Here is a 9678-nt window from a genome sequence, read left to right on the forward strand (position 1 = left end):
AATCATCAAGTAGTTTCCCACTCAAACCCAGTCCTTAACTTTTCTCTTGATAAGATTTAAAAAAGATCACTCAGACGGTTTGTTCATGTAGAACGAATGGATGACGATAGAATAGTTAAACATATATGTGGTGAGAATGAATGGCAAGTAGGACGAGAATAACTAAGAATGACATTGCATGATCAGATAAACTAAAATCTCAAGTCTGATCATGTCAAAAACACACACAGCCGAAGAGTATGTTTGACAAGATGTATGAACGTGGAAGAAGCTAGAGATGTATGTCAAGGAAGACGTGAGTGGCAGTCCATCGTTTTTCGTGATGGTAGTATTATTTAATAAATGATTTGAATCTACATTCGTTATTGAAATATCTATTTTTGATTACGGTATTTGGGACAATTTAATAAATCAATTCATTTATTTATTTATTTGCCGGACTTATGCAGTTCATTCAAATGATGGTACATACAATTTCTCATTATAAATACAGGCACTAATAAAATAAAATACAACTAAATAAAATAATTGCTAGGACGAAAAAAATAAAAATTACTACATCTTGAGGTAGTAATTTTTATTTTGGTTTTGACAAGATTCGGTCTATCTTAGTGAATTTTTAAATCTATAAAGACTTACACCAAAAAAGTCTAGATCTTGTCTTGAGTTTTCAATACGCGGATCGGAACATTTAATGCCACTTGTTCCAGTAACGATAGTAAATCAATTAGGCCTTTCAACAAATTAAACATAAATATGGAGTCAATGTTATGTTAACGTTTTTGTAGACTTGAGATTTTTAACGTTGACTCCATTTCTCCGTAAGTGTAGTTTCCCCTCTCGAGGCCAATCATCCATGCTACTTTTTTTAACAAACGATGTTGCACTGATTCGATATGATTTATCCGGCCTAGAAAAAAGGGAGACCAGATCGCGGATGCATATTCTAAAAGAGGACGAACAAATGAGCAATAAAGTGTTTTAACCGTGAACATATTAGTAAAGTCACTAGATGTCCTGCTAACAAAAGTAATAACTTTTTAATAACTCATCGTAAATTAAGCATTTTTATAACATAACTTTAACAATACGTATTTGAATAAATTATAGTTTTCATCACAAACATGAAACTTCAATAAAGGTCAAGCCAAAAACAAGATTCGTAAAACTTAGATTTCAATTTCAAACAAAGCAAAAATAGAGAAAACCTTGATTTTCTCCCGGAATTTATTTATTTATTTTTTGCTACATGGGTCATTTGAAAAGCTGTTAACTGATATTTATATTGAAAATAAAACAATAAACGTAATATTTTAAATACATGTGTGTTTAAACAATTTTTAGAATTTTTATCTGACTAGATAATATTTTTGATATGAAAATAACGTACGTATTTTGTCCATAAAATATGAAGTAAACTAACGCAGAATAAAAAGTACATAATCTACAATTTCGAAAACTTTTTTTGACTTTCGATAGTCATGTTTTATAGTTACTATGTTAATGGGAAAATATATAAAATAATTGGTATTTATGATAAATTACCACCACCGTTTATATCTTCCAGCAAAAAAATCTATGAAGCGCGGCCAGCGCCCGGCCGGTTCTCAGTGAATGATAAAACAAGCTAATTACCTCTGCTTATTTGGCGTTCGAAGTGACCGTTTTTAGCAATATTCATTTTAAAAGGAATCGGTCAGTGCTCAATGTTAGAATTTAAATCATAATGGCAATATTTGCTGAATGTCATTGTGGTATTTTAAAATAAACTTTTGTGCAAGCATTATTTTAAAATAGTGAAGAATAAAAATTGGAAAATTGTTTTCAAGCGTTGCCTAGTAGGTGATTTGGTTCAGCCGGATGAATCTCACCCACGTGATAAAGGTTTCAGCTCTTTTACTTCACAAAAGTCAACAGATGGAATAGTTGAGGAAATGTGGATGTTCAAACATGGGCAGAATGGTGAATGTAACACAGTGTGTAAAGTGGCCACTTAAACCAGCCAATGACAGGTCATACGCCTTGTAGATGCCTAAACTACCATTTTACTCTTTCTAAAATATTATTTTTCTATGTTGTAACTTGTTATCGTTTTCCCTCTCTGTTGAAATAAATTTAAACACAAATATAATTCGTATGACAAAACGTTCTGAGAGCGTTTAACATTAAAAATGGCAAACCTTACGATGACAATGTCAGATTTGACATATTCACACTGGTGTTGCCATATCTCAAAATTTTAGTAGCAACCTATGTAGTTCTACGGAGTTTGTTAATTTTTATGTATGGTCAAAGAGCATTTATGATTGGACAAGTAATTTGTAAATGATGTGTTTGATTTAAGCGTGAGTGTTTTTAATTATTTTTTTGTACATATTTGTATTTTGATAAGCATTGCCACACAAACGTTTATATTTATTTATTTATTTTGTTCATTAACGCCCAAAAGGCATTTACAAAAAATAAAAATAAAATACATGCTAACATACTAAATAATAAACACAGAATATACGGAAAAAATATGTAAAATTAGTTAGAAAAAATATAATAAAAAGTTTTACAAAGTTAAAAAAAAAAAACAAAAATAACAAAGGTATGCAAGAAAAAACAGTAAGCAAATAAACAAAAAATGCAAAGATATAAGCTTATGAAATTAATTCTGTAAAGCAAACACAATCTCTGGCGCTCTGTAGCGGCCTGACGTGTTTTTACTCGCTCCTCAAAAAACAATATTTTTTCTAAAGAAATCTGACTTTCTAAAATCCGTATTCTGTATCAAATAATTTATTAGCATTATTACCTCAGTTTAAGTGAATAAAATAGTTTATTTTGTTTGTACATCCACGTATTTTGACTAAATTATAAAGTAATTTTCTATCGCTAGTGTTAGTTCAGTTGAGTTTTGTGCGTACTAAACCATCGGACTCGTGAGCCACCGGAACCTAAGACGAGCACGTGGACGGGGATAGCGGACAGAGAACTGCCACATGTTCATCACTCCGCCACTCCGTACCCTTGAGGGAAGTTACAAATACCCTTACTTGATTTATGATATGTCGACAAAATTGTTAACAATTTGTCGATTCTCTAAAGTTAAGGCATGTGCAAAGGAGTCTCTTCATTACCTTACATTACCTACACAACAGACTCATTGCTTCAGTTTAAAAATGTAAAAGAACGCTTAGATCAGCATGTTATCGATATAGTATATAAATATAATTTAATTTCTTCAGGACAAGTTTCAAATCTATTTAAGAAATATAGAGGATGTCGTGGGGGAAGAAAAATAAAAAATAAAAATAAAACAAACACAGTTGATAACACAAATAACACTTTTATTAATCAGATTTCTAAGTCACAAGTCACATATTTAAATAAAGATAAAAATCAACCAAAAACAATTAAACACGTAAAAATAAATAGAAACGCAAACACACCTTGTCCTCTTTCACTTGGTACATGGAATGTACGTTCAATCAGAAATAAAATTGATGATATCCCCAACATAATTAACGATAATAATCTAGACGTTCTTGCATTAACGGAAACTTGGCATGAAGACCATAATTCTGTTACCATTAATCTACTTCGTAGTAAGGGTTTCAATGTTATTGAAGAGGCACGGAAACCATCCATTGAAACCGTTCATAAGAAAAATAATATAACATGGACGAACCACGGTGGAATTATTGTACTAACAAAAAATCAGCTTAAATTAACAAAAATTAAAATACCACTCTACACAACTTTTGAATGCATTGGCTGTAGGGTTAGCGCAGGCAGCAACCATTTTACCTTAATCACAATTTATAGACCAGGTTCTAAAGCACCACCTCGGAAATTTTATTCGGAAATAAAATCTTTACTTGAATGGGCCATCACTCGTACAGAAGTAACATACGTAACTGGAGATCTGAACATTCGTTTCGACCGCAAGACGGATTCAGAATCGGTTCGTTTTAATGCACTTTTAAGTGATTTCGATTGTTCACAAGAAGTAAATACCCCTACACATGATGCGGGAGGTACACTTGATGTTATAATACGACGGAATTGTGATAAAAAAATCACAGTTTTTGTAACAGACATCGGACTTTCAGACCACAGATTAGTGCACTGTAAAATTAATATCCAAAAACCAACACCAACTTACAAAACACTCGCATCAAGGCCATGGAGAAAATTAAATTTAGAACATTTTAAATCCGAACTTCTGACATCGTTGATTGGTCCGGACATTGACCGTCGCTCAAACAACGTCGATCAATTGGTTGGGTTGTACAATGAGGTACTATCTAACCTGATAGACAAACATGCACCATTTACTACGAAAACTATTCGAAAAAGGAAATCTGATGCATGGTTTGACGAAAATTGTCGACTCAAAAAGAAAGAGCTAAGACGTCTAGAACGCAAATACAGAAACACACTGTCAACTTTGGACCGATCAATATGGTTAGATATGCAAGCCTCTTATAGGACATTTATAAAAGAAATAAAATCTAGTTTCTGGTGTACAAAAATCACTGAACAGAAAAAGTCTCCAAAACAACTCTGGCGAAGCCTTCAATCTGTTCGTGGTGACTGTATAGCAGAGACATCTAACACAAGCGCTACTGCCACTGATTTTGCCGACTTTTTTACAAATAAAGTCGAAAAAATCAGACTGGCGTGTAGTTCAGCGAAAAAACCTGTAATTTTAGATAATGCCCTTCAAAAATTCAGTAAATTTGAACCAACGTCTATAAATGAGGTTAAAAAAAATTGTTGCGGCATTACCCAACAAACAATGTATATTAGATCCGATGCCAACATGGCTTTTGAAAAAATGCATTAACGTATTAGCTCCATTTTTAACAGATTTATTTAATACATCCATGGAGCGCAGCATTGTTCCGAGAGCCATAAAAAAAGCAAATGTAACTCCACTTTTAAAAAATTCCCAACTAGATGTGGAAGATCTTTCCAGTTTTCGCCCTATTTCAAATCTTCCCATCGTATCAAAAATACTAGAAAAAATAGTTTCTCACAGGCTCGTTAACTATATCGAGCGGAATTCTTTATTTTCGGTAAGGCAATCGGCATACCGACGTTTTCATTCCACGGAGACGGGAGTGATAAGAGTACTGTCTGACATTATAACGTCGGTGGACTCTGGTAATCTGGTGTTGATGGCTCTTCTGGACATGAGTGCTGCATTTGATACTGTAGACCATAATATTTTGCTTGAACGTCTGGAGAAAACTTATGGTATCCGTGATCAGGCACATATGTGGTTCAGTTCATATCTTAATAAAAGAGAATATGCAGTCGTGTTCCAGGGTAAAAGCTCAACCAACTTTCGGGTGTCTACAGGAGTGCCTCAAGGATCAGTACTCGGACCACTTCTCTATCTCCTTTACACTAAAGATATAGAGAACATTATCAAAGAATGTGGATTGTGGTCGCACTGCTATGCAGATGATACGCAGATTTATTTTTATTGCAAACCAGGCGAGAGAAGTGTGCTTGTCACTTTAATTGATGGATGCATCAAGAAAATAGGAAACTGGATGGCTGAAAACAGACTAACATTAAACCCATCAAAAACTGAACAACTGTGGGTGGCTTCAGCCAGACGACAGAATTTGATCCAGGATACGGCTCTACCCAATGTAGGGAGTGCCGTTTTACCCACCGTTAAACTACTGGGAGTTTTACTCAATTCTGACCTATCTCTTGACGCTCAAATTAGTAGAACGATAAGTTCATGCTTCTACCAGCTGAGACAAATTAAATGCATACGCAAAAATTTGCCGGTTGATGCCGCCCGTCAATTAATAAATGCGTTTGTAGTGTCTAGAGTCGATTATTGTAATGGTATCTATGCAGGTCTACCAATGAACAAAATGACTCGCCTACAATCTGTATTGAATGCCGCAGCGAGACTTATTTTCGGAATCTCTAAGTTCAGTCATATCACTCCACTACTTCGGGAACTACACTGGCTACGTTTTCCACAGAGGGTCGAATACAAACTCTGTTGGCTTATGTATAAGTCACTGCACAACTCGGCTCCGGAATATCTAAGGGAACTATGCATTCCAGATGAACTAGCTGACAGGCGTCTCACGCTTAGATCAGCTACGTCTACGGCGAGAGGAAAAGTTATTATACCTCTACGCAAACAGCGCACTAAATTTGGTGAGCGCGCATTTGCGGTCGCAGGCCCTATGGCATGGAATGCTCTCCCAGCAGAGGTGCGAGGCTGTGAAAGTGAAGTGATGTTTCGGAAAAAACTTAAAACCCACTTGTTCTCTAAATCATTTGAATAAATCCGTAGCACGTGACAACAAAATAAATTATTTTAATCAAATTACAAATTTAAAGCTTCAATTAAATTAACTTAACAATAGAATCACCATGTAAAGCGCCCTTGAGGTATTTTATTACGAAAATGGCGCTATATAAGTTATCCACAATAAATAAGTAAATAACAGTAAATAAAGTGTTACGGTAAGCAAGAAAGACAAATTTAACCTTATAAACAAGCAAGCATATATTATCGCGAAAAAAGAAGAAATAAAAATATGTATATATGAAATGCGTATTTGCCAATACTACAATGCTATTCGAATTGAATTGAATTGAATTGTCAATTATAGTTGTATAATGTATAATTGTATATTTATTTATTTATTTTATTTTATTTGGGAAATCAACAGTTCTACATACATATTTTTAGTAAACAAACAGATATAGTGTATAAACTCAGAACTAATAACAGATTTCCACATAGTATACAAAGTTAGTAAAGAAAATATATTACATATCAAATAAATACATACAATTTATACATTTAAAAATGTTATTTTCATGTACTCAATAATCAAAGATTTTTTAAATATTTATTTTAAGAACGTTAAGTTCTGTAAATTGGGCGGGATAAGGACAAAAATGCTTGAAGAGAGCTTGAATGCTTAATGTTCAATTAAATTATGGTACATACTTGTAAATAATTATTTATATTTACAAATAATTTATTTTTGTTTCTTTTACATATTCAGTGACATTATAAAATAAAATGTCATTCTACAAAGCGAAAAATGTTTTTGATATTTAAAATCTTTATCATCATCATTCTCTTTCCGCACCTAATTGTGGATAGGTGACTGCATTGGTACACCAATCACAGTGTATCTTGATCATTTTTTGTTACGTTAAGGTAAGATGATCAGTCTTACGCTTCAGAGGCCAGTCCAGGGACTAAGAAATATTCTAGTGTGAAAAACACTTTTTAGATAAATATTTCATTATTTCCATGTCGGGAATCGAACCCGAAACCTTGTACGCTATAAGCAAATGCGCTGACCACTACACCACAAGGCCGAAAAATACATTTTAAAATCTTTGAATCTAGTATACCCACGCACAGACCATGCCTATGTGGGATTTTTTTGTTTTTATAAAAAAAGTGATACCTGTATTATGTTATTAAACAAAAAATATGTAAAAAAATAAAAGATAATAATAATATAAGAGAAATTTGAAAAATTCGAAGATCAAATTGCGTCTTTAATTAGGATATATATAATTTGTGAGAATATTTATCTTACCAAATATACCTACCTAGAACTTGTAGTGTGTTACAGTTGTCGCTATATGCTGCTTGTTAATCTGGATCGGGGTGTGGTTCTGTGGCTAGTGTCTCGGACTCACGGCTTAAAGGTCCGTAGTTCGAATCCTACTCTACTTCAACTTTATTTCCTTTTTCTAATAGTGAGTTTTGTACAACTCGTTAAAAACTGTCCGCAAAATTAAATATTTCTTATAAATTAAATATTTAAAAAATATATGAGAAAATCTGCATCGTTTATGTTTGTAAATCTCGATTGCTTCTTTTCCTTATCAAACTTAGTGACTTCATGGTCTTCGTCAGATTACAGGCTCATAGGAAAACATTTTCCTAATACATCTGTGCATATGCATCGGGACGGCCAGCCGTGAAAATCTAAGGAATTTAATTAGTGTTTTTAATGATACATTAAAAAAAATATATCGAAGCAGTAATTTTGCTTTTGTGATTTTAAATAAAGGCTTACTCTATTGTTTTACTTATTTAAATTCTTTCAAACATATTTACAATAAGTTTTAAGACTGTTTTACGTCTCATTAGAATTCTAATACTTAATATCTACTTATCTATATATATATATATATATATATATTTACAAAAAACGAGTTTTGTATTTTATTGCGGAATGTAGATCTTTATCAAGCATATTTATAACTATTAAAATCCTCAATTTATTAAGTAGAAAAAAGTTGAAAGCGGTAGTGTTTTTTTATTCATCACCAGGGTTGCATTCGACCTGAATGCATATACAAAAAAATTGGAAAGATGTTATTTTTTAGTGCCTAAAAAAAGTTTGTTTTTGAATGTTTACGAACGAAATTCGATTTTTCTATGGATATCAAGCAGATTATTTCCTTAAATTTGCCTATAATTTCATCCTAATTACTTCTTATTACTGGAATTTAGGTAATACTAAAATAAAATAAACTGACATTCGATTCATTTTTGAAAATTGCTTTCCTTAATTAAGTGCGCCCCTGTTTTGTTTTTTGTTTTGTTATTAGGGCTTTCTACCAAAACCTGATTATATGGGCCAAAAACAAGTTACAATAATTTACACGCCCTTGTTGATGAGAAAAACATAGTTTGACATGTGCAAAAAGGATTCTATATTTACAAATAATCATGTTTTGAAATTCAATCATAAACATCTACTTAGGTACCTACTTGAATTCATTTTTTTTCCTTATTCTACAGAGCATTCGACCAAAACATGATTACATCGGTCAAAAACAAATTACATTATCTTTTTCATGTCAACGAAACGTTGATTTGTTTATTTTAGTAAGGCATAAAAGGTCCGAAATACGGTTGTCTTTTTTTGCATGGCGTCAGAGAGGCATCTACAAGACAGCAACAGGAAAATAATGTTCAATTACATATTTATCATAATACCCTGTCACCGTATATCCTCACAATTAATGTAATCTGAAACAAAAAAATTAATTATGTGTACGTATGTAATCTTAAGTAAATTCAATAATTTATATCAAACTTTCGATTGTGCTCTTGAAATATATTATATTAACGAGTATATACTCAAATCTAGCAAAATCAAAGCATTAAGCTCGTTTTTTGTCAAATTTTTTTTTTTTTTTGAAATTTTAAGGAAAATGCATCACCGTAAATATTAAATAGACTTTTTTCAAATTTCTTCAACTCAGTACCACTGGTTACCAAGTCATGCTTGAAATGTTCCCTGTAAGTGCCCCCACTTCCGTCAAAACTTTAATTAACCAATCGGTTATTAATTATTCGAAGATTTATTAGCCCATCCATTATGGTAAGTTCAAACAACTTTTACTCAAAGCCGGAGAGCGTGGCCAATCAAAAAGTATTAATTGAAAACAAACCTCGATTGCGGAACACTAGGGGATGTCTTGCTAATTTTGAATAAATAATATTTTAATGGGTTACTCATTATTCTGAATGTCTATTTTATATTGTTTCAACAAATGTATTGCAAGATTTTCACTCTACTTAATAAATTCTATAAAACTTTCGAGTTCTGCGTTATTCTATCAAAGAGCGGAATTTTATTTTCAAAACAGCAAATTGTGAAT

This window comes from Micrasema longulum, unplaced genomic scaffold (genome assembly GCF_059751315.1).
Source record: "Micrasema longulum isolate JH-2025_06_02 unplaced genomic scaffold, ASM5975131v1 h1tg001449l, whole genome shotgun sequence".
In the NCBI taxonomy this organism is placed as follows: Eukaryota; Metazoa; Arthropoda; class Insecta; order Trichoptera; family Brachycentridae; genus Micrasema; species Micrasema longulum.